The 27208-nt window shown below is 42.4% G+C and overlaps 1 non-coding gene across 1 annotated transcript; it reads right to left on the bottom strand.

The window, feature by feature from the left end:
- Positions 1-4427: 4427 nt before the first annotated feature.
- TRNAK-CUU (transfer RNA lysine (anticodon CUU)) lies at positions 4428-4503 on the bottom strand. Its single transcript has one exon. It is a non-coding gene; the product is annotated as a tRNA-Lys (tRNA).
- Between the last annotated feature and the right edge of the window lie 22705 nt (positions 4504-27208).

Raw genomic sequence — 27208 nt, 5'->3', positions numbered from 1 at the left:
TTATGGAGATACAAAGAAGTTAACAGGAGACTTGAACCTCGGTCTTCATGTATTTCAGATGTGAAGAACCCTAATTGCAGTATGTCTTCTTTTGGAAAAGAAGAAAAATCACATGATGCTCTTTAGTAACTTACATTGCTTTTCTGACTTGATTTAAACCAACATGAGTTGTCAGTGAATTTCAGGCTGTGTAGGACCTGAACATCCTGTCTTAAATGCAGTAACAAGAATTTAGGGAATAAGTTTCTACATGTGAAGAATATTTCTTTATGTAATATCTGTCCAGCACAGTGAAAAGTAATTATACGCACAGCACATAAGTCTAACTGCTCCTTCATACAAGGATGTCATTATTAAACCTTCTGTAAGGGATATTACTTGTGGTGGGGATATATCTCAACAACGGCTATGATAGTGACTTTATGTACTTGACCTTAATCAATACAGAAGAAGGAAAAGACATACTATGTGGTTTGCCTCACTTGTTTTAGACATCTAACTGTATAATGAGTTTCATTGCACATTTCTTTTGAAAGATTTTAAGAAGAGCCTGAGGTTACAGACAACTAAATTTAGTCAGATTAATATTAATCTTTCTTGTAGGTTAGTTTCATCTAACTTCAGCACCTAAACTAGTGATATCTGGTCCTCTCTGTATTCAGGGGAAAGAGAAAATTGCCTTCACAGAAGAGCTCACTGTCACTGTTCTAGGTGTGTCTCAGAAAAGAGACAAAACTCCCTTTAGAGATGCCTAGCTTTCATTTCCCTGTAGAAAACTGATATTGCAGTTTAGACTGAGCACCAAACTTTCAGAAGCCTAAGGTTAGATGATATGAATACCACCTTCAAGGGATATTTATTTTTTTACAAGGCATCATATCCTACATATAATAAAAGTAATGAGCCACGAGAAAATACTGGTAAATTTTACAGAGAACACATGGTATTTGGGATAGCAGATGGACGTTAGGTAACAGCTGATTAGGAAGTTACTCCCAAGTGTGTTCAAATATATCTGGACAGAAGGTGTACAAATAATATTGCAGCACACATGTGAACTCAGTGAAAAATTCTGGCCACATGCAATGCTGCTGGCCAGTCTTTGGCATGTCTCTCTCCACATTCCTGTATGCCTAACACTGAATTCATTATTACTAACATCTGCACATTATACTGGCAGTGTATCATCACTTTCTGGCATCTATGGATGCCAGTGAAAGACTGTAATGCTTTGCGTAAGCTATAGGCAGTGGGTGTCGTGTGGTCCATGCAGTTTATTCTGAGAAGTTGCTGGAGTTTTGGCTACTACAAATAAACCTAAAACAATGCACAACACAACAAAAAAATCAAGCTCTAGTCATGTACCTTAAAATTATATTGTATTTCACAGATTTTTCTTACAACCATTCAAATACTAGCACACAGCACAGAAGAGTTTAAAAGCCAAACCTAATATTACCAGTAATAAAGAAAACAAACAGTAAAATTTGTGAAAACTGTAATTCCTAGCCATTCTGTGCAGCTGCTTTTTCTCTAGTATTTTCTGCCTAGTTTCCAGGGGAGAGATTGAAAACAAGTTTTAGTGATATAATCTATCTGCCTTCAACCTCACCAGGACAAAGATAGCAATAAATCTACCTTATTTGGCTACAAACTCATGGTATATGCTCCATCATTAGGAGGACAAAAGAAGGCATTGTGCAGTAGTGGTAAACCTTAGTATTCATACATTTAAGTTGCAATGAACCCCAGCACTAACAGGTACAGCAAGGATGCTTAAGGTGTCACTGATTTAAGAAAACCCCTGAATCAAACATTAATGCAATGAACACAGCCTCCTGTCTTGTTGGGAGTCTAAACGCTCTGTGTTATAAAGATGCTCTAAAAATTTTTTTTATTACTTTCTATTGACTTAAAGTTGGGTTTAGATTGATGAATATTTCCATTAACAACAAAAACAGCAACAAGTGTGTGCCTTATCAAATTGACTCACCCGTGGTTTGAGGGTTTTGTGCATGTCTAAGTAAAACCGGTGTTTTTTTTTTTTCATGAAAAATAAAAATTCAGTATCAAAAATTTTAAAAAGAGAAAAAAATACATATTTTCCATGAAATGCAGAAAAAAAAAAAAGCTTAACAGAACCTAGGTGTTTGGTTTTAACTCTTCATTTGCAATGGAGTATAGCATTTTCCCTCAACAGCACTGAGGTGGAGGCATTGCTGCAGTGTGAAGTTCTAAAGCTGATAATTGCTGGATAGTCTTCCCTACAGGGGAGGGAATAAGGAAATGAGGAGGTACTGAGGTACTTAAGAAATTCTCCAACCTGAATTTTCTGTGAAAATGATTTTTATGTCTATTGTTGAAAAAAGATTTGTACCACTGACACTACAGAAACAACTATGTCACTAATTTCTGCTTTCAGTTGAACACTGATTATTACAGAACAATGAGAGATGTTGTTGTATGTCTTAAATGGTCAACAATGTATGTTATGCAGTTCAGGCATGGCTAATCTTCTCTTGCAAGGATCTCAATACTGGAAAATCTTCCCATAGCCCAAAGTCACATATATCCTGTGGCAAAGGAGTCAAGAGCAATCCACTGACAGAAAATATGTGTGTTGCTTAGACAGCTATTTATGCAACATTTTATTGTGGACTGAGAGTGGGATGAGCAGACAGCTGAGTCCTGAGAGACCTGCTGATGTTGGCTTAAACAACCAGTGCTGGCTCATTTCCCCACTTCTGGTGCAGATCCAGAAGGCTTTCCACCAGGAGAGCTTGCCCACAGACATTCACATCACAATTTCTGCAGCAGATCCACACTTGAACTGTTCAGATGCCACAGGTTTGCCCATCTGGTGCAGCTAAACCTATGGCTGTCACTCTCACTCTAAAATGCAGCAATGACTTTCTGCACCCTTGACATCTTGCTGAGCTGGCTGTATCTGAGAATGCAATATCTGCTCATAGCAAGGGAATATAGATTCTGGTGAAAATACTGGAACTCTTCATGAAAGATGCTTCTGCTTAGTCTCATTATTCAGCTTTACATCACTGCTGATCTCTGGATTGGATCACTCCTGATCTCTGGATTGGATTGCTGCTGATATTTATGTACTAACCTATAACAAATATTTTCACTCTCCCACTTCTGGTGTTGCATACTTGCCATTGGTACTTCTATCCTGTGGATAAACAGCCTTTTTTGATTCAGCTGTATTAACATAAAAAGTTACCATTGACAATTTTAGCCCTGCTGTTCCTTTTCCTTCTGCCTGGGATTATTCTCCCCATTAGATCTCTTTACAAAAGTGCTGTTACAAGTACTCTGTAATTTGTATTCAATGTGGCCTGGAATAAAGAAGACTTGCTATTTGCACATTTTAAAGTAACCTAATTTGTTCTGATTAAAGCCTCTCCAGAATCAGAGGCTGACTAGGCTACTAGGTCAGCTGCAAGTGAGCTGTGGGTGGTAGCCTACGTGCTAATTTATATTAAAAAAACTATCCATTGTTAGCTTTAAAGCAAACCTCCTATGTGATTTCACCCCCCCAACACTTTTTCTTGCATAATCACCACAGATACCTCTCCACTGGTACACATTTTTTGGGACCTGTTTAATGAAATAGTCCTGATTCAGACAGGGGCTTCTTGTCTATGGGAGAGTAGTGCTGCATCTACACAAAACCACACTGTCCATCTTGGAATCCATTTCTGTTTGGCATTTGACACATTTTGTGTCATGCTGTATAAAGCCTGGAATATGTTGACACATGGGATGCAGCTATGTCTCCAGACATATTTGAATACAGCAGTGTCCTGGGTTCCGCAGTAGCAGTCATGTTTTTCCTTTGTGTTAACTGGTACAGTGCTGTGTTTTGACTTCCAGTTTGAGAACAGTGTTGGTGAAGCCGATGTTCTCGGTTGTTGCTAAGTGATGTTTACCCTGACCAAGGACTCTGTGAGGCTCATGCTCTGCCAGGGAGGAGGGGAGGCTGTGAGGAAGCAGAGACGGGGTGCCTGACCCGGGCTAGCCGGGGAGGTATTCCATACCACAGCACGTCATGCCCGGGGTGAGGGGTAACTGGGAGTTACCCGGAAGGACAGGGGCTTCCGGGTGGAGCTCGTTTCTCTTGGCCGGTGGTATCGTATTCTCTTCCCTTGTTATTTTCCCTTATCATTGTTGTAGCTGATAGTAGCGGTGGTGATTTGTTGCTGGACTGTTTTTGTCTCAACCCGTAGGAGTTGCACTCTCTCGATCCTCCTCCCCGTTCCTCCGGGAGCGGGGAAGGGGAGAGCCCCGGTGCGGGGAGGCAGGGGGGGGGAGACGGACACGGACCTCGATTGTTGTCAGCTCGGCACCACTCACTGGGAGTGAGTGAACAAGCTACCTGACTGGGTTTAAACCACGACAGTTCTTTTTGGCGCCCAACGTGGGGCTCGAACCCACGACCCTGAGATTAAGAGTCTCATGCTCTACCGACTGAGCATATTCCGCAGCTCGGTTGAGGTCCGAGGTCGAGAAGTTACCTCTTCTTCTTCTTCTTCGTCATGTGATGATGACTCCTGATCAGATTCTGGAACGGGTGAGTGAACTGAAGAGGGGAGCAAGGCCCAAGACTGATCGTCCCATGAGAGCTACGGCTTCAGTCTCTGGTGATCAGTTTCCCAGATGGAGTGGAAGAGCTGATTTTACTCCAGCTCCTGTGATAACGAAGAATAATCCCTTTCAACACGACTTAAGTGTCCAATGCTGTGACGACTGTTAGAGGGGCCCTGCCTCCAGCCAGGTGGAGGTAGGGGACAATCGGATTTACTGGACTGTGTGGATCAGATGGCCTGGCACATCAGTCCCACAGAAGTATAAGGCTCTAGTAGATACCGGTGCACAGTGTACCCTGATGCCATCAAGCTGTCAAGGGGTGGAACCCATCTATATTTCTGGAGTAACAGGAGGATCCCAAGAGTTGACTGTGCTAGAGGCTGAAATCAGCCTGACTGGGAGGGAATGGCAAAAGCACCCTATTGTGACTGGTCCAGAGGCTCCATGCATTCTCGGCATAGACTACCTCAAGAGAGGGTACTTCAAAGACCCAAAAGGGTACCGGTGGGCTTTTGGTATTGCTGCTTTGGAGACTGAGGAAATTGAGCAGCTGTCCACCTTGCCTGGTCTCTCAGAAGATCCCTCTGCTGTGGGGTTGCTGAAAGTTGAAGAACAACAAGTGCCAATTGCGACCACAACAGTGCACCGGCGGCAATATCGCACCAACCGAGACTCCCTGATTCCCATCCATCAGCTGATCCGTAGACTGGAGAGTCAGGGGGTGATCAGCAGGACCCGCTCACCCTTCAATAGCCCCATATGGCCAGTGCGAAAGTCTAATGGAGAATGGAGACTAACAGTAGACTATCGTGGCCTGAATGAAGTCACACCACCATTGAGTGCTGCCGTACCGGACATGCTAGAACTTCAGTATGAACTAGAGTCAAAGGCAGCCAAGTGGTATGCCACGATTGATATTGCCAATGCATTTTTCTCCATTCCTTTGGCAGCAGAGTGCAGGCCACAGTTTGCTTTTACTTGGAGGGGTGTCCAGTTCACTTGGAACCGACTGCCCCAGGGGTGGAAACACAGCCCTACCATTTGCCATGGACTGATCCAGACTGCACTGGAACAGGGGCAAGCTCCAGAACACCTGCAATACATTGATGACATTATTGTGTGGGGCGATACAGCGGAAGAAGTCTTTGAGAAAGGGAGGAAAATAATCCAAATCCTGCTGAAAGCCGGTTTTGCCATAAAACGGAGTAAGGTCAAGGGACCTGCACAGGAGATTCAATTTTTGGGAATAAAATGGCAAGATGGACGTAGGCAGATCCCCACAGATGTGATCAACAAGATAACAGCAATGTCTCCACCAACTAATAAGAAAGAAACGCAAGCTTTCTTGGGTGCAGTGGGGTTCTGGAGAATGCACATCCCAAATTACAGTTCGATTGTAAGCCCTCTCTATCATGTGACCCGGAAGAAGAATGATTTTAAATGGGGCCCTGAGCAGCAACAAGCCTTTGAGCAAATTAAATGCGAGACAGTTCATGCAGTAGCCCTTGGACCAGTCCGGACCGGACCAGATGTAAAAAATGTACTGTACACTGCAGCTGAGGAGAACGGTCCTACCTGGAGCCTCTGGCAGAAAGCTCCAGGGGAGACTCGAGGTCGACCCCTCGGCTTTTGGAGTCGGGGATATAAAGGATCTGAGGCCAGCTATACCCCAACTGAGAAAGAGATACTGGCAGCCTATGAAGGGGTTCGAGCTGCTTCAGAAGTGATTGGCACTGAAGCACAACTCCTTCTGGCACCCCGGCTGCCCGTGCTGTGCTGGATGTTCAAAGGCAGGGTCTCCTCTACACATCATGCAACCGATGCTACATGGAGTAAATGGGCTGCACTAATTACACAACGAACTCGAATAGGAAATCCCAGTCGTCCAGGCATTCTAGAAGTCATCATGGACTGGCCAGAGGGCAAAGATTTCGGAATGTCACCAGAGGAGGAGGTGATGCGCGCTGAAGAGGCCCCACCATATAATAAACTGTCAGAAAGTGAAAAGCAGTATGCCTTGTTTACTGATGGCTCTTGCCGTATTGTGGGAAAGCATCGGATATGGAAGGCAGCTGTATGGAGTCCTGGACGACAAGTTGCAGAAACTGCTGACGGAGAGGGTGAATCGAGTCAGTTTGCCGAGGTGAAAGCCATCCAGCTGGCCCTGGACATTGCTGAACGAGAAAAGTGGCCAGTACTTTATCTCTATACTGACTCATGGATGGTGGCAAATGCCCTGTGAGGGTGGTTGAAGCAGTGGAAGCAGAGCAACTGGCAACGCAGAGGTAAACCCATCTGGGCTGCTGCACTGTGGAAAGATATTGCTGCCCGGGTGCAGAACCTGGTGGTGAAGGTACGTCATGTAGATGCCCATGTACCCAAGAGTCGGGCCACTGAGGAACACCAGAACAACCAACAAGTGGATAAAGCGGCTAAGATTGAAGTGGCTCAGATGGACTTAGATTGGCAACATAAAGGTGAATTATTTTTGGCCCGGTGGGCCCATGACACTTCAGGCCATCAGGGCAGAGATGCAACATATAGATGGGCCCGTGACCGAGGGGTGGACTTAACAATGGACACTATTGCCCAGGTTATTCATGAGTGTGAAACATGTGCTGCAATTAAACAAGCCAAGCGGTTAAAGCCTCTTTGGTATGGAGGACGATGGTTGAAGTATAAATATGGGGAGGCCTGGCAGATTGACTATATCACACTGCCACCAACCCGCCAAGGCAAGCGCCATGTGCTTACCATGGTGGAAGCAACCACCGGGGGGCTGGAAACATACGCCGTGCCCCATGCCACTGCCCGGAACACCATCCTGGGCCTTGAGAAACAGATTTTGTGGCGACATGGCACCCCAGAGAGAATTGAGTCAGACAATGGGACCCATTTCCGGAATAACCTTATAGATATTTGGGCCAAAGAGCATGGCATTGAGTGGGTGTATCACATCCCCTACCATGCACCAGCCTCTGGGAAAATCGAACGGTACAATGGGCTGTTAAAAACTACACTGAGAGCAATGGGTGGGGGAACTTTCAAGCATTGGGATACACACTTACCAAAGGCCACCTGGTTGGTCAACACCAGAGGATCTGCCAACAGGGCTGGCCCAGCCCAGTCAGAACTGTTACATATTGTAGAGGGGGACAAAGTTCCCGTGGTGCATATGAAGAATTTGCTGGGGAAGACAGTCTGGGTAATTCCTGCTTCAGGTAAAGGCAAACCCACTCGTGGGATTGCTTTTGCTCAGGGACCTGGATATACTTGGTGGGTAATGCGGGAAGATGGGGAAGTCCGATGTATACCTCAAGGGGATTTGATTTTAGGGGAAAACAGCCAGTGAACTCAATTGTATGCTGTTGCCTGCTGTGTAATGCTTTTATAGCCCATCAACTAGATGTCTCCAGGTCACCAGCGACTGGCCCTGACTTCCCTCCAGCCATCATCCCAACAGAGAATGAACTTTGAACATCATGGACTGAATGGACTCGGCAGCATTATAGGGATTGGTCCATGCACTAAGAAAATGATTTTTCCTCTTGGTCTGTATGTATATGGATGTATATATATGGGAGAGCGATGGTGTATTGAAAATGTGGGATCTGAGCACGACGTGAATGGTATGGAATAAGGGGTGGATAATGTCCTGGGTTCCGCAGTAGCAGTCATGTTTTTCCTTTGTGTTAACTGGTACAGTGCTGTGTTTTGACTTCCTGTCGAGGTTTAAACCCAGTCAGGTAATTCGTTCGCTCACTTCCCCCCCTTTCTTGCCCTCCCCCAGCTCCCGGAGGGACAGAGAGGAGAATCGAAAAGAATGCAACTCCCACGGGTTGAGATAAGAACAGTTTAGTAACTAAGGTATAACACAAATCACTACTGCTACCACCAATGATAATAATGATAAAGGAAATAACAAGGGAAGAGAATACATCATCTCACCACCAGCCGACCGATAACTCGCCCCCCAGGCCCAACCAAGCTCTGACCGATACCTCCTCCAACCCTGCAGTCCCCCAGCCCTTCCGGCTAACTCCCAGTTACATCCTGGGCATGACGTGCTGTGGTATGGAATACCTCTTTGGTCAGTTTGGGTCAGGTGTCCTGTCTCTGCTTCCTCCTGGCTCCCCCTCCTCCCTGGCAGAGCATGAGCCTCACAGAGTCCTTGGCCAAACCAAAACATCGCTTGTTATCAGCTCTGTTCCCGAGCTGAAAGTCAAAACACTGCACTACACCAGCTACCAAGGAGGAGAAAAATGACTGCTACTGCTGAACCCAGGACACTTCCAGTTTGAGAACAGTGTTGGTGAAGCCGATGTTCTCGGTTGTTGCTAAGTGATGTTTACCCTGACCAAGGACTCTGTGAGGCTCATGCTCTGCCAGGGAGGAGGGGAAGCTGTGAGGAAGCAGAGACGGGGCGCCTGACCCAGGCTAGCCAAGGGGTATTCCATACCACAGCACGTCATGCCCGGGGTGAGGGGTAACTGGGAGTTACCCGGAAGGACAGGGGCTTCCGGGTGGAGCTCGTTTCTCTTGGCCGGTGGTATCGTATTCTCTTCCCTTGTTATTTTCCCTTATCATTGTTGTAGCTGATAGTAGCGGTGGTGATTTGTTGCTGGACTGTTTTTGTCTCAACCCGTAGGAGTTGCACTCTCTCGATCCTCCTCCCCGTTCCTCCGGGAGCGGGGAAGGGGAGAGCCCCGGTGCAGGGAGGCAGGGGGGGGAGACGGACACGGACCTCGATTGTTGTCAGCTCGGCACCACTCACTGGGAGTGAGTGAACAAGCTACCTGACTGGGTTTAAACCACGACAAGCAGCCACAGACACAGGTACAATTCTACAGGAGCATTATCTGGTTATCTGACTTGCTCACAGGAATAAATATTGTTATCAACATGTTTACTGTGAGGGTGGTGAGGCACTGGAATGGGTTGCCCAGGGAAGTTGTGAATGCTCCATCCCTGGTGGTGTTCAAGGCTGGATTGGACAGAGCCTTGGGTGACATGGTTTAGTGTGACGTGTCCCTGCCCATGGCAGGGGAGTTGGAACTTGAAGATCTTAAGGTCCTTTCCAACCCTAACTATTCTATGATTCTTTGTTTATATGTCATTGAGGTTGGCTATTCACAATATTTGGGTTTTTAATTGCTGCTTAAAATACTTATGGCTTCAGAATTCACTTGCCAGTAACAAAGGGGCTGTTAGGTACGATGTTATTAAGTTGCTGAGACTTCTGTAACAGTGAGTTATGGACACATATATATTAAATAAATAAAAATACTCTTTGTCAAGAGTTTTCACTTCCTTAGAGTTTTAGAAACCATCAGTGGAAATATACATTGAGATCTTATTCGTAATTGTTCGAGACTACTTTAGATGTACGATACAAAGGCCACTGACATGGGAAGTCACTTGCACACTAAAATGAGTGTGTGTGCTTCTTGCTTAGTCTAAAAATAATTGGTTCGTTAACTTTAAATGCATTGTTAACTTGATCATATTGTTAAGGTCAAATGTTAAAACACAGATGTTTTTGGTGTTTACATTAGATGACGCATAGGTATGAGCATGTTCACATTTAGCACTCTTGAAAATACAATCTGATTACATATTTTGCAGAAAACAGAAGACTTTGAGAGTGAACAGTGACAACAAAGCTTATGGACAGGAGAAGTGAAAGAATTTTGTTTTCTCTACGTTAATGAATCTTAGTATTAATTAAAAGTCAAATACCAATATAAAGTTCAATAAATTCTCTAAGAAACCTTTTGTCACTGTGTGATTTGGATAATCTGATCCTTTGTGAACTAGAGGTAAAACTGTTAAAATATTAGAGAAAACAATATTTAGATAAATAGATATTTAGTCAGTATTTTTCTAGCCTTCCTCCACCACTCTCAAAGGCCATCAAATATTTACTCCTGTTGAGGAGAGAAGAAGACAATACCTGGAAACAGCTTGCTCTAGGGATTCAGTTGAGTTACTCTGTCATGGAATAGACCAGATGGAAGAAATAAAGGAAATCCTTGTCTTCACAAGAAGGGATTTGGATTGGGTGATTATTTTGGCTAGTCTGTTCCCTGGCACTAGAGGGTAGGTTAATCACCTTTAGAAAGAAGTTACCCTTCCCTTGGTAAGTAACACTGTGACATATTTTGCAGATAGCTTCCATATAAATTAAATAGAGATTACTTTTTTAAGGGCAGGCTCTTTTAGGACTTGTAGGCCTAGGAGATTTCTCCTTTTGGTCTGCTTGCTTCTATTCTTATAAATCCCATAAAATTCCCCATCATTGTAGGTTTCTTCTTTCCCATGAGACCTATGATAATATAGTTACCATCCCTTACATCAGTTATAAAGTCCTAGGTGAGCCACTCAGTAGCCTGTCAATGAGTGATCTTAATGGAGAAATAACAATAATTCCTGTTATTTCTCCATTATCTCCTGTTCGTGTATCTGAGGTTGTATATCTTATTACTTTTCTTGTCTTTTGGTTTGCATGCTTTTTTAAAATGTTTAATTTCTGTGAGTCATATGTCCTCACAAACCAGATGTGCTTACATTCCATCCTTATGTTGCACATACAGTTACAGACAGCAAACTTGAGTTTGCTCCCGAGTTTCTAAAAATAATTGCTGCAATCACTAGTAGAGTTTAAAGAGGCATTAAGGAATGCATGAGAATATTACCTCAAGAGTAAATAATTCTCCAGTTGCATCAGCATAGACTAACACTGCTTGGTCTACATTTGAAGAGGACAGGGCTGCACAAACTGAGTAGTTGGTGTGGCCCTTCAAGATATTTACAACAACAGAGAAATTGTATACTGAATAATTCACATGTCTTCCACGGAAGCACAAATGCAACTGAATCAAGACACAGCAAGGAAACCCTTGCCATGGACAAAGGCCAAAAACCCTGACAAGCCTTGGTGGCCCTGGGGAAACAGGAAGAATAACTGCTTTCATTGTTACTTCCCTGTGGGAAAGCCATCTAGGGATTCAACCAGGCATCTACAGGTTCAATTGGAGCAGAACTTGGTGCATCGCATCTCATGGAGTTATGCCAGGAGACAAAGTGGCTATGAGAGGGAGCATCACTTTCTGCTAATTCAATAGAAATCTGAGTGTGAAGCAATTTTACCTGAAGTTTTCAGTTCTAGGCAACGTGCAGGGTAGATGAGTTGAAAGCTGAAAGCTGCAACCAGGCAATTCTTCTCATAATAATTAGTTTGAAAATTGCTACAGAAGCTTTTTCTTATAATTTAAGATTTCAGGGCTGACCATCTTCTGTAGAGATTTCATGACAGGACAAGGTCTCACTGGCTTCTCTGAAACAAACTATATAAAATTAAAAGAGTACCAGGTCACAGTCACTCTAAAATTCTGGTCAGTGTCACAAATATGTGAAGTTGGATGATGATTGTTGAATTAGTCTCCTGCAAACAGTGACTGCTAAAATAACTGATCAGATGTAACAAAACGCAAATTAAAAAAAAATCATTAATTTAAATAAAAAATTAATTGCAGTGTCTCATTTTCATATGAGTTTTTTTTTTTGTGGACAGCTAACTATTGTGCATGCAGCTTGCCTCTTCACCTTTGTTATAATAAGTTACTCAGAATAAGTGTCTTCCCTTGAAACAGCCAAGACACAAAACTGTGCTCTGTAAAAAATTCAGATTTCAAAACTTGATCTCTCCCTTCACTGAAGGGTGAACTCTATGTATTTTAATTACTGTTTTATTTTAGTAAAATTAAAAAAAAAAAAAAAGAGAAAAGGAGAGCATCGCCCAAGAATACTGCAGTATATGGTTGTAAATGGCTCATTTTGAAAGCAGAAACATAAATAGAAGTCCCAGATCAGAAAAGGATAAATAGAATGGAAAAGTTTTATTTCTATCTTCCATTGTTTACACTGATAACTTAAACAGCTGATAATTCTATGTGAGCCTTTCCTTATTTCTATTATAATTTTGTAAAACCAATGCCTGTGCGCATTTATTACTCCAATTTATGAAAGTTTTTGAAAGATATGTTTATAACATCATCTTTGCCTTGAAGCTGTCTATAAGAAGGCCAGATACTGTTACGAAGAAATACATGGGAGAAATAAATAAGAGTGGTCTTTCTTGATTTTTCATGGACTTGCACAAGAAAAATCAATGTACAAAATGCACTGCAAGGAGTTTCAGGATCAGCATGGAAATCTTTTGTTGACTGTTTAATTGCTGGGCACTTCTGTAGTCAGTGATAACTTGTCTAAACACTGATAAAATACCTTACTTTGTCTCAGCATAAGACAGTGGAACTTCTACGTAGTATCTGCTGCTGATACTCTTTTCCCTATCAGCTTGCTAGCTGTGGGCCTGTATGCTATCAGCACCAGGATGTTTCCTGCCAGACTCTGCATTTTACTTTTTGCTTATTACAGTCAATATACTTTTAATTATTTTCTGTCTCTTTTCTTAGACTCTGAATCACTGTATCTTACTGAAAACGTGCTTTTCCTAAAATATTTGTGTCTTCCCTGTTTTATACCTCTTTTGGGGACATGTACTGATGGAGCATACAAAGGTTAAGGAATGTTCTGTGAGGGTTAAAAAGACTTAATTACAACACCATGACTAATTAAAAGCTTGAATAAGCTTGAAGGAGGAAAGTAAGATGTGCAGCATCTGTGAATCTTTATACACCTATGCTATAGTTACATAAAAACTGTGTGACAAGCAATCAGTCACTATGTACTGAATTTAAGAGCTCAAACACGAAGCAGATGGGGTAAAGATATTTAGAACTCATGTCTTCAGCTTTCCAATGTTCTTCTGAGTATTATCTCCTTGGAAAGGGTAAGATTTAGTCCACATTAGTCATTAAAAAAAACAAAACAAACAAACCCCTCCCCCCCCAAAAAACAGCAACAACAAAACAAACAAACAATCAAAAAACACTACAAATAAACCAGCACACCACCCCCTCAAAAAAAAAAAAAAAAAAAAAACAACAACAAACCAAAACCAAGAAAACTGTAGACTTAGGTTCATGAGTATTCATATAACCCTCAGTTACAGGTGATAAAATTGTGAAATTAACTTTCATTAGTGAGTTCCAGTATTGAATCTTATGAAATGAACCTTCAAAGTCACATGGTGCAGAAAAGAAGGTAAATTTGCATCTGTTAATTGTTTTATGAAAACCTGATAAACACTCTCCTTGAACCACTTAGATTAGCAAACCTAAATATAACATGTGCATATATATAGCTCTTTGTTAGAGGATATTAGTGCTGCCATCAATCACAAACCTGGTTACAGCTGATACTACTTTCACTGGGTCTAAAGGAAAGAACAGTATAATGTTTCTTTTGGGTAGGAATAGCCAGAACAACAAAAGCCAGGGATTAAAAAAAAAAAAAAATCAGGATAACACCATTGCAAAATCTAGCAACTGAGCACCTTATCTAAACTAGTTGCTTGGCTTTTTGTATAAATAAAAGTATATAATAGATAGCTCATCTGAGCTATTTCAGATAAGATAGATAAGAATAGCTTTATTCTGGAAGTACCTGTTTAGCTCTATTGTCTACAAAGCTGGAGTTCCAGCCCTAACAGGGATTCAGCTGCCCTAACAGATAAATAAGTTGTCTAAGTTTAAGACACTTTTATGAATGGTTAGGTCAGTTAATTCACTCTGAACAAGGAGATGAAAATGGTATAATGAATTATCCTCTTAATGAAAATAATCTGACAATGACAAACGACCACTACTTTTGTGCCTGTTACTAGGATAACCTGGAAACTGTTTGTCTATTACAATAGTCAATAAATGTAAAATTTTTTGAAACTGGCTTTCCTTTCCAATACTCCTGCTTTCTCCTCATGTCTTCCCACTAAAAACTGAGGAAGGCTTCATTAGAAGGACATATGGTGAAGCAGGAGGCTACCTAGTTACCTTGCAGTAAGTTATCTCCTCCCCTTTCCTTTAGTCCTGCAGTATAAGGCTCATGGCTTAAGTTTAGAAGGTATCGGGAAATGTTTGGCCACATCCCTGCTTTTGGTTACCTGCTCTAAAAATAGCTACTACAGATTTGTCTCTACTTAAAAAAATATTTGTGATCATGTCTATATACATGAGTCCATGTGTGTACGTCTGTTATGTTATCATACACATACACCTGTGCATATATAAATATGTTTGTGTTAAAACAATCTTTTATTTTCTTACCAGCAAAGTGCAAGCACTGTGTTACATTAAGTGATCAGGGCACTAAAGCAGGACACTAAATTGCTGACTTCAGAGACTTCTGTCATACTCCTGACTCCAAGATTAAGTTGTTTACACTGTTTTCCCCCTCATAGTGCTGTTTATTCTGTTTATTCGTAACATAACTCTTTAGGTACCAAAGGAGTGAATCTTCCTCTAATTTAAAGTTTAGTAGCCCAAGTACCTACCCCTGTGCCAGAGTTAGCCATTCTGACAGGGAGAAATAAGCAGCTTAGAGGTAGATATTCACTTAGCAAACAGCTACATCTTCTTGTACAACCTTGATTTCAGTTGGTAATTCTTAAGCTTCTATTATTTATCAAAATAGACAAACATGAGTTAACTGCTAGGCTAGCAAACTGTCTTTCACAGGTGGGAGTAAACAGAGACTGCTGTAATGCACATTACTCCCTGGATGTTGAAAAAAAACCACACACTAGAACTGAGAAGAAACAACAGAAGGTCAGCAAAAAGTGCCCAGTGGTTTATCAGTAAACAGGTATATATTTATTTTGTTATGTGGAAGATCACTTGCTGGGATTTCAGAGTTTGTTGTTCATATTATTATTCATACAGCAGTATGAGTAATAACCTGGACATTCATAACCAAGTATCAGAGACAGACCTATTGCTAAATCAGTGTCCTGAAGTAACCAAATGAGGAATAATACCACAATAAATTTTTTCCAGGTATACTTTTTTCCTAATTAGTAGTTTTCCAGAAACTGAAATAAAACTGCTCTATGAGTCACTGTCCAGAAGGCAGTCCCATAATGTGTCATTAGACATCTTTCCATGTTATTCTTCCCTCTTGCAAAATGAATTTTGGTTGGACAGTGAAATGAATTATGGATTAATGCGGATTTACAGTGGGAGTTATTTGCCTTACTTTTCCCTGTACCAGATAAATTGGTATGCTTCTACAAAATCTTATACAATTTCAGGTAAAATATTAGCTTCTAACTTTCTTTTTCTATACAGACTTAAGAATTAGATTCTGATTGAAGCGAAAAGAGCTCCTGTGTGACTGCCAACATTTACTTTTTACTCAAGAAAAATTAATATTTTCTTTGCATTTTCTTTATGTTTGCAGATGTCTTCTCCTTCAGAGGGCAATTATCTAAAAATGTCTGAGACGTATCAGTAGTTGTGACCTCTCTGTCATTGGCCCTTGCTGATAAATTTCTTGAAGGAACTCTGTCAATGCTTTGGGACTGAGGGAGGCTAAACTTTGTGAAAAGAAATCTATCACAGTGAACTGTGCTTAGAGCTTGCTTACTACAAGACATGAAAAATAAATGGTCTGAATGTGAAGTGTATTATTTCACTCAGAGAATGACTTGAAGCATAATAGACTGCATACAGACATCTTCTGTTATTTTATTCAATATTTATGCATTTGCATTCATTTTCTGCCAAAATGTAGTCCTAATTTTTCAGGCATTTACTTTTACTTTAAGTCAGAATATAACATTTAAAAATGCAATGTAATTATGCCTTCTAGCTTCAGCCCTAGAATTTGTATTGTGTCTTTGTCCTTAACAGAAAGTATGTTTTAAACTACCAAGAAACCCATCTGATGTATTGGCGAAGCATCCCACTGTAGCTCAGTACAATACACATAGGGCTCAGCCTTAGACAAATCAATGATTGAAACAGTAGCAGAATGAACTTATTACTACAAAAAGTAAAATGGGTAAGTACAGGAAGCAGTGGAATTGAACTTCTTTATGTAGCCCAAAATGCATTGCAGGGAAAGATAAAGTGGACACCAGAGTCTTTTTACCATCTAAAAAATCCCAATAAACTAAATAGCCACAGAAAAACACAGTGGAGTGGCATATTGCCTCTATCTAATCAAACAACTAACATGAGATCATACTGGCATGGAAGACACAAAAGGAAGATTAAATGAAGATTAAAATGTAAGATAGCTTTTCCATACATCAATTAAGAAAACCAACAATTACTGGGCACACAAAACTGAAATATCAATGATTTCAGATCAGAATCTTAATTAGGGGAAAAGCAACAAAAATAAAAGGTAGTAAATATTCTGAATAACTGTAGTTATGCAGAACAGTAATTTTAGTCGTTCAGCTTCAGACACCTTTTGAGACATTGACACAGGTTGCCCAGAGAAGTTGTGGCTCCCCATCCCTGGCAGTGTTCAAGGCCAAGTTGGATGGGGCTTTGAGCAACGTGCTCTAGCGGAAGGTGTCTCTGTCCGTGGAAGAGGGGGAGACTGGATGATCTTTACAGGCCTCTTTCAAGTTAAATCATTCTATGATTCTATGATTTCACATACTTGACTACAATAAAATTTTATATAAATCCTGCCATATCACTAAAGTGCATTTCTTTAGTGTATATATGTGTGTATTCATTCACAGAATCCCTCAAAACATGTGAATTTCAGTCTGCAACTTAATATTTTGAGTTAAACTGCATCTGATGTCTTTAAGAGGTTTACCATTTAACAACACATCTCAAGTAACAGCCTTTTTCACTTCTAAAGATGCTGCCAAAATCACAATTTTCATTTTAAATTGATATGAGTGACTACTAGAATAAGTATATGTGACTGGTTTTTATGTAAAAATACTATGTCTGATTGAACAGTATAGTAAAAGTATATACATTAATTGTCATTAAAATCCACAAATATTTGTTGGAATCAAATTTTAATCTGTATCTCATACCTGATTCAAAGTGCAGCGTACAAAAATTAATTACAGAAACAGTCAACTAGTAAATAAATATTGTACTGTGATACTAATGAACATATTTTTCAAGTTAAAATATAAAATGTTTAATAAGTTTTCTATAAGCTGATCTTGTTAGAAAATGTACTTATGAAGGTCATTGATGGGGAAGATCAGGTTGGGTAAATTGTTAATAATGAACTGGTGCTCACCTTTAATATTTAAGAATGGGCAGGAGCAGCTTGGGGAGGGTAATGGGTTTTGTCCTCACCAAAACTGGATAAAACTCAATAAAGTCTTTCTAAGTCATATTTGCCTCTTGTGCTAATGGCTGATGGCATACATCAAGGCTGACACTGTAACATTCAACAACACTGGGCTTGCTTCTCAATAGACTATGTACTGTGCCTGCACAGTAGTGTTCAGTAGGAATTGCCCTGGTTGTCAGAAAGAAGTGGGCATCATGTGTTCATGATGAACAAGCCCAGAGTCGCTGAGACCTGAGCATCATCAGTGTGAAATGTGTGTGTGTGTGTGTACATGCACGTCAGAATGCAAATCTTAAAATGCAAGATTACTATCCACTCTCTGTACCCATCCTGCTGAGCAAATACATTTTTTTATTACACGTCACTGAGTGGTTTAGTTCTGTTCTTGCTGCCACCCCACTGAAATTTCCTTGAGGGAAGCAATGTACAAGACTAATGGCCCCTTTTTCTGACTTCCAACCTCTAGCAGCTAAACATTGTCTTGTTAATATTATATTAGTAATGAATAACCAATGCATTTCTTGCTTTGTATCATATTGCTCTTCTAGACCTCATCTGTATTATATGCATACATATCCACATATACATACACACAGAGAGAAAAATGTAATGGAAAATTTTCTATTGAAATCCCTGCCAGCTGAAAAACATTAGAATTGCCACAGGTAATAGGATTCAATATATCACTGCCTCTGTTAATTCTTTTATGCTTAATAACATGAAATTGAAGACATATCTCTTCTACATCCCTTTCTCTTCTTTAGCATCTTCTGTTGGCGCCTCTGGTGATACTTTCAAAACTTTTGCTTTTATTATTGTTCTACGCATCAAGTAAGATACATCATGTAATGTAGAAACTCTACAATAGTTTGCCTCTACTAAAAATTTTACAAGAAAGTTAAAGAAACAAGACAGCGGTCACTTCAGTTTTATTATGTCACAATAGCCTAATACTGGAAGTTCCAAATGGCATGATAATGTTAATGATCCATCAAATTTCTGAGTTTCATTGGGTTGCTTTTTTAATGGAGTTATTAACCTAAGTATATGTAGGTCTTTATTTGCAGCCTAGTTGATTCAATTGCATTTTTATGAAGCCTGGTCAAGTATTTGTGAAAAAGCATGGGCTTTTTAAATCTTTTTTTTTCCTAGCATTTTTAATAATTTGATTTTGCTTAAAATTCTGCACAGAAATTTAGCACACTATTTGGCCTTTACTGTAACTTTGGATGTTCACTGCCACCTCCTTAGCAACCATTATAAGGACAGTTGCATATTATCAGTGTGCCTGATAGAGGGTGGCTCTCATCTTAAAATCCATGGGTACTGTAAGAACAGAAAAAGTATGTCATTGGTTTTGAAGCCTGTCTGTGAGCAATGAATATCAGTATACAGTTTCTGACATGGGCCAAAAATGGATTTGTAGGTAAGAATATAATTCCAGGGAAAACAGCTATGTGACTGAAGTGATGCAAATAAACAGCTTGCATTTACTGTGTAATTTTTCTAATTCCTTGACACACACAAAACCAAACCACCCAAAAACCCCTAGAAAACCAGAAAGATTAGGGGAAAAAAAAAAAAAAAGGAAAGAGGGAGGTGCCTTTAGAGATTTGGGTCAGGGAAAGAAAAAAAATTCTGAGCATGTCTTTACACAATCATGCAGCCATCACACATATGTGCAACTTGTATTATTTTATAAAAGTTTTGTTTTAAAAAAAATGCCTCTAGCTAAGCCTCAGGTCTTTGTTTTGTTTTTTGGTTTTGTTTTTTTTTTATGTTGTCTTTGGTTGTTTAAGTTTTTTTTTGTTATTGTGGTTTGTTGTTTTCTTGTTTTCTGTTTCTTTTTTTTTTTTTACCAAGCTATTTCTTTAATGCTAAAATACCCAATTTGAAAGAATAGAAAATGTTTACATCTTTATTTTCCCACATTTTGTCCCTTTTCTGATGGAGAGTTCCTTTATTTTTGCCTACTCTTAGCTGTTATTCTTCACAGAAACTAAGTGCGAATATAGTGTTTGGGAATAGCCTGATATTCTATGAAGATATTAACTCTAAAGGAAAATAAAATCTTGCTGAGACTCTTCTTCCTTCACATTTTACAATACCTAGAATGCACATATACAGTTTGACACTGAAATACCACAGCACTCCCTTGTTTGGTAATGTTAGCAACAGAGAAAATATTCTGCCAGCTCTTTAAAGCCAGAAGTGCCTCCCTCTCCACTTACACATGCAGTTCAAGTTGCAGCCACATAATTGGGTCTTGGATACCTGAGAAATTGCCTCTCTCTCTCTCTTTCTAGAATCCCCATGCTCAAGTTAAGAACTACTATTAAAGGTCTCAATTTCATTCCCCAATTTCTTTTCTCTCAGAAAGCTTCACTGTGATACCCTAGCAATTTGCTTCCTTTTATCTGTTCATTTTCAAATGTGTTAAGTTGAAGTTGATAGTAGAGAGCTAATCTCTTTCTCAGGTTTTTCTCATAGATGAGTTTGAGGTATCTTAAGGTATTTTAGAAATGCAGTTCAGTATATTATATTTAGCTCAATGTTGCATAATTACCAGTTATACAGTATTATACAATTAATATTTTTCACTGTGTGTGCATACAAGAGGATTCTCTCACTTGATACATTTATTGCTCACAACACTGAAAAAAAACGCAGAGAGAAGAAGCTAAAGAGATTTTGGGTCTCAGCTGCAGGTCTCCTTTTTTCAACAGGGTAAACTGTGATTGTGTCAGTGACTGACAACTGAGTTTCAAAACAGATATGTAGACAGGCAGAATAATATATCACCTCATAAAGACCAAGTCTACACGTAGTTTTGAGGAAATCGTTCTCATCCATATCTGCTGGCATCGACATATCCATCACAAGTGTCTACATGTGTGTGTTTGCATGTGCTTTGTGATAAAAAAGACATCAGTGTGTTTTCAAATTTATTTTCAGATTGAAGTCAAAATACAGCACTGTACCAGTTACTAGGAAGAAAATTAACTCTATTCCAGCCAAAACCAGGACAAGACTATAATTATCAACATCAGTTAACATTTCATATACAAATGTAGTAGCTTTTTCAGAAATAATCAAACTTTTATTTCACTCAGTCTAAATAAATAGATTTTAGAGAATCTGGACATTCAGCATTCTGAAAATTGGGTGCTGGAGGAAAATTGAAGAAGTGTCTAAAAGTAACAGTGGGTTTCAGCTCTAAAATCAGCCATCTAAAAGTTAGGCATAGCTTCTGAGCTGCCTCTATAGCCAGGGGAGAAAAATGAGTGCCTCTGTATCTGAGTTGTTGCTCCAGCTGCTCACAATGTCGTCTCAACAATGTCACAGCTTTGTGAAGAGTTGCACACCTCCACTTCCTAATACTTCTTTCCCAGTCTGCACACTTGAGGTAAATTTCTTTTTTGCCCTGTTTTGCCATTTCTAAGGTCTCTCTTCTTCCTATCACCTTTGCTTTCCAAAACTGTTGACCTCTCCTGCACTTTACTGTGAATTGTGTTTTACCTAGTTTAAAGCTCTTCCCATCAGTCTGCTCAGCCTATTGCAAAGATTATCTTGACGTGACTTTGTCAGGAGCATCTCCTCCCCCCTACCAGTCCTCCATCCTAAAAGCAAATCATATGGTATTAAAAGCCAAATTCCTGTCAACATCACCAGCTGCACAACCAGATTGTTGACCTGCAGGTTCTGAAATTAATATAATTGTATGACAGGATTTTGAGGTATATCTATTTAGACTTTCTTCAGCCCAAAGACAGAATTATATTTAAATCTAGCTTTAATTTTGTTTTTAGTAGACTAAAACCTAGAATATATAACTCTGAATAAAGAAAACCTACAGTTTTCTTGCAGTATCAAAATAAACACTGCCAGAGAGATGTCCTGGGTACTGGAACTGCATTGTCTGTGCTAGTAAATTGTTAGAGAGGTCTCTCGCATGCATTTGGCCTAAAAGAATAAGCATATATGCCTTGCCAGGGCCCTAGCAAAATTAGGATTTAGCACAAGTCAGACACTTCATAGTGCAATAGGCAGCATGTATTAAGGAGACTTTCCATAGAGCACAAGAGCTCATGATCCCCAGGTGTATGAAATAGGGTAAGAAAGGCAAGAGGCCATCATGGCTGAGCTAAGACCTGCTGGTCAAACTAGAGGACAAGAAGGAAATGCACAGACAGTGAAAGCAGGGACAGGTATCCCAGGAAGAGTATAGTAACATTGTGCAGCTGAGTAAGAATGGGATCAGGAATGACTTGCTGAGTTGAATGAATTTCTGAGGTGAGTAGCTCGAGAGAGGACGCCTTCAACAGCGGAGTGGGGGAGAGATCAGCGTCCAGGAGCCTCAACTCAGAGCGGCGAGAGCCACCGAGGGAGCCTCAAGTCCTCGACAGGACCTGCCCAGGAGCCGGCAGCTCAGCTGACGCCAGCAGCTCACTCACAAGGGGCGGAGCCTGAAGCAGCGGCACCAGCTCTGACTGGTTAAAAACCTGCCCCAGGGAGCGCGAGCGACCGGGAGTGCGGTGAGGCAATTTGCGCGGGATGGTGGGAACTCGTCGTATGATCAGGGCCCGGTCTGGGAGCTCTGCTCTGGCTGCCCCGGCGGTGGCAGCGTAGGCACCCAGACAGAGCCGGTGAGAGGGGAGGCTGCAGTGCAGAGCTCGGGGTGTAGAGAGTGCCTGCACTGGTCTGGTGAGGGGAGGGTGCACAATGGGCAGGGCTGCGCTCGGTGCTCCCTGGTGGAGGTCTTCCTGCAGCAGGGGCTGAGCTGCGGGATGCTGTCAATAGCCTGCAAGATGTCAGGGAAGCTGAGAGGAAGCAGGAATGCTTGCTCCAGGCCCAAACTGTGCAGGGGCCTCGAGCTTAACCTCTACCTCATGAAGGAAAGAAGGAGGCCGTTAACCTGGGAAGCTGGGAATTAGTGACAAAAAAGAAAAAAAACAAAAAAAAAGGAGGAAAAGGACAACCAAAAGCAAGCGGCTTCCCCCTAAATCCCCTGTCCCCACGCAGAACTGCTTTGCTGTCCTGCAAGGGGCTAATGAGGAAGCGCACTCGAGCCAGAAACAGCCGGCTGATGCACTGCTAAAGAAGATCTCTACTGGTGCCGCTAGGAAAAAGCGGCGGGTTGTAGTAGTAGGGGACTCTACACTGAAAGGGACAGAAGCACTTGTCTGCCGGCCAGACCCCTCAAGGGAGGTGTGTTGCCTACCAGGGGCACAGATCAGGGATGTGGCAGAGAGGCTGCCTGCTCTAGTAAGTCCCACTGACTATTACCCACTCCTGGTGATACATGTGGGTGCTAGGGATATAGATAGTAGTAGCCTGGGGAACATAAAGAAGGACTACAGAGTCCTGGGGGAGGTGGTTAGGGGCTCTGGAGCTCAGGTGGTCTTTTCATCAATCCTCCAGGGTACAGGGGAGGACCTAAAAATAGCTAGGAGGGTTAGCCAGGTTAATAAATGGTTAAAAGGGTGGCATCATAGTCAGGGGTTTGGGTGTCTTGAACACAGGACCCAGGCTTGTAGGCCAGGTCTCGTGGGGGCTCGTGGAGCTGGTCTGATAAAGAAGGGAAAGAGCAGTTTTGGTAGGAGGCTTGCCAGACTGGTCAAGGAGGCTTTAAACTAGATGTGTTGGGGGAGGGGGGCATCATTCCATCCCAACACACACAGTCAGTTGCCAGAACCTATAATAAATGCTTGAAGCAATGTAGAGATATCCCATGCCGCTCCAGCCAATGAGCCGGCTTCAGTTGGAGCTCAGCTCAGATGCCTCTATACAAATGCCTGTAGCATGGGGAACAAACAAGAGGAATTAGAGATGTGTGCACGTCTACGGGGGTATGATATAATAGGCATCACAGAAACATGGTGGGATGGCTCCTACGACTGGAATGTTGGAATGGAAGGTTACAGGCTCTTTAGAAAAGACAGGCCTGGCAGGCGGGGAGGGGGAGTTGCCCTTTATGTTAGGGATAGGCTGGAGAGTATGGAACTCTGTCTGGGGACAGGTAAGCAGTCAACAGAGAGTTTGTGGGTCAGGGTTAAAGGGAAAATAGCTATGGGAGACATCACTGTGGCGATCTGTTACAGACCACCTGATCAAGGAGAACCTGTGGATGAAGCACTCCATAGACAGATAGGAACAGCCTCACGCTCGCAGGCCCTTGTTCTCATGGGTGACTTCAACCACCCTGACATCTGTTGGAAGAACGGTATGACCTGCCACAAGCAATCCAGGATGTTCCTCGGTTGTGTGGAAGACAACTTCCTTCTACAAGTAATAGAGGAGCTGACAAGGAGAGGTGCCATGCTTGACCTCGTGCTCACCAACACGGAAGGGCTCGTTGGAAATGTGATGCTCCAGGGCACCCTTGGATGCAGTGATCATGAGATGATCGAATTTATGATCCTCAGGACAGGGAGAAGGGTGTGCAGCAAGCTCACTGCCCTGGACTTCAAAAGAGCAGACTTTGGCCTCTTTAGGAACCTGCTTCGGAAGGTTCCATGGGATACAGCCCTAGAGGGCAGGGGGGCCCAAGATTATTGGTTGATATTCAAGGATCACCTGCTGCAAGCTCAGGAGTGTTGCATCCCAACCAGAAGGAAGTGCAGCAGGAGGGCCAGGAGACCTCCTTGGATGGATAAGGAGCTCCTGAGGAAAATTCAGATGAAAAAAGAGGCTTATAATAATTGGAAGCAAGGACAGGTGGCATGGGAAGAATCCAGGGATGTTGTCCGAGAAGCTAGGGACCACGTTAGGAAAGCTAAGGCCCATTTAGAATTAACTAGAGTTAGAATTAGCTGGAGGTATTAAAGATAACAGGAAGGGATTCTACAGGTACATAGCAAATGAAAAACAGACTAGGGAGAATGTAGGCCCCCTCAGGAAGCTCTCAGGAGAACTGGCTACACAGGATTTGGAGAAGGCTGAGGTTCTGAATGACTTCTTTGCCTCGGTCTTCACTGACAAAGGCTCTGACCGCACCACGCAAGTCTTGGAAGGCAGATGCAGGGACTGTGAGAATGAAGACCTTGCACCCAGTGTAGGAGAGGAACTGGTTCGAGACCGTCTTAAAAATCTGAACGTGCACAAGTCCATGGGTCCTGATGAGATCCATCCGTGGGTCCTGAAGGAGCTGGCAAATGAAGTTGCGAAGCTGCTGGCCATCATATTTGAGAAATCATGGCAGTCAGGTGAAGTTCCCGATGACTGGAAAAAGGGAAATATAACCCCCTTTTTCAAGAAGGAGAAAATGGATGACATGGGGAATTACAGACCAGTCAGTCTCACCTCTGTGCCTGGCAAAATCTTGGAGCAGATTCTCCTGGAGGGCATGCTAAGGCACATGAAAATCAACAAGGTGCTTGGTGACAGCCAGCATGACTTCACTAAGGGGGAATCCTGCCTGACCAGTTTGGTGGCCTTCTATGATGGGGCTACAGAACTGATGGACAGGGGTAGAGCAGTTGATGTCATCTACCTGGACTTATGCAAAGCATTCGACACTGTCCCACAGGACACCCTTGTCTCTAAATTGGAGAGACATCAATTTGATGGATGGACCACTCGGTGGACAAAGAACTGGCTGGATGGCTGCACACAGAGAGTTGTGGTCAATGGCTCAATGTCCGGCTGGAGACCAGTAACGAGTGGTGTCCCTCAGGGATCAGTGTTGGGACCAGTCTTGTTTAACATCTTTGTTGTTGACATGGACAGTGGGATTGAGTGTGCCCTCAGCAAGTTTGTCGATGACACCAAGCTGTGTGGTTTGGTTGATACGCTGGAGGGAAGGAATGCCATCCAGAGGGACCTTGACACACTTGTGAGGTGGGCTGATGCCAACCTCATGAGGTTTAACCATGCCAAGTGCAAGGTCCTACACCTGGGTGCGGGCAATCCCAGGCACAGCTACAGGTTGGGCAGAGGAAAGATTCAGAGCAGCCCTGTGGAGAAGGACCTGGGGATCCTGGTTGATGAGAAAATGAACATGAGCCGTCAGTGTGCGCTTGCAGCCCAGAAAGCCAACCGTATCTTGGGCTGCATCAAAAGGAGTGTGACCAGTAGGTCGAAGGAGGTGATCCTGCCCCTCTACTCTGCTCTTGTGAGACCTTACTTGGAATATTGTGTGCAGTTCTGGTGTCCTCAACATAAAAAGGAATGGAACTGTTTGAACAAGTCCTGAGAAGGGCCACGAGGATGATCAGGGGACTGGAGTACCTCCTGTATGAAGACAGGCTGAGAAAGTTGGGGCTGTTCAGCCTGGAGAAGAGAAGGCTGTGTGGAGACCTCATAGCAGCCTTCCAGTATCTGAAGGGGGTCTATAGGTATGCTGGGGAGGGACTCTTCATTAGGGACTGTAGTGACAGGACAAGGGGTAACGGGTTAAAACTTAAGCAGGGGAAGTTTAGGTTGGATATAAGAAAGAAATTCTTTCCTGTTAGGGTGGTGAGGCACTGGAATAGGTTGCCCAGGGAGGTTGTGAATGCTCCTTCCCTGGCAGTGTTCAAGGCCAGGTTGGAGGAGGCCTTAGGTGATATGATTTAGCGTAAGGTCTTCCTGCCCACGGCAGGGGAGTTGGAACTAGATGATCTTAAGGTCCTTTCCAACCCTGATGATTCTATGATTCTATGACAAGGCATGACTGGAGCTGAACTTGGCAAGGGATGCAAAGAATAATAAGGGCTTCTACAGAGATCTCGGGCAGAAGATAAAGGGTGAAAAAGTGTACCACCTTGATGAGCATGACTGGTAAACTGGTAACAACTGACAAAGTTTGAGGTACTTGACAACTTTTATGCCTCAGTCTTCCCTGGCAACTTCTCTTCCCACGCTTCTCAAGTGGATGAACTGCAAGGCAGGGATGGGGGGAGCAAAGTCCACAGTCAGAGAAGATCATAACCACCTGAGGAACCTGAACAAACACAAATCTGAGAAAACTGATGACAGCCACCCCAGAGTCCTGAGGGCGTTGGCTGATGGAGTTGCCAAGCTACACCCCATCATATCTGAGAAGTCACGGCAGAAAGGTGAAGGCCCCAGTGACTGCTAAATGGGGAATATCACATCCATTTTTAAAAGGAGTGGAAAGGAGGACCCTGGGGACTACCAACCTGTCAGCCTTATCCCTGTGCCTGGGAAGACCATGGAATAAATCATCCTAGAAGATATGCCAAGGCACATGCAGGACAGGGGGGTGATTCGAGACAGCTAGCACGGCTTCACCAAAGGCAAGTCCTTCCTGACCAACCCAGTGGCTTTCTATGATGGAGTAACCATGTCAGTGGACAAAGGAGGGGCCACGGATGTTGTCTGTCTCGACTTTTGTAAAGCCTTTGGCACAGTCCCCCGC

This window comes from Pezoporus occidentalis, unplaced genomic scaffold (assembly GCF_034315485.1).
Source record: "Pezoporus occidentalis ecotype Australia unplaced genomic scaffold, CSIRO_AGI_Poc_V1 ctg5, whole genome shotgun sequence".
NCBI classification, from domain to species: Eukaryota; Metazoa; Chordata; class Aves; order Psittaciformes; family Psittacidae; genus Pezoporus; species Pezoporus occidentalis.
This window is presented reverse-complemented; position numbering and strand designations above follow the sequence as displayed.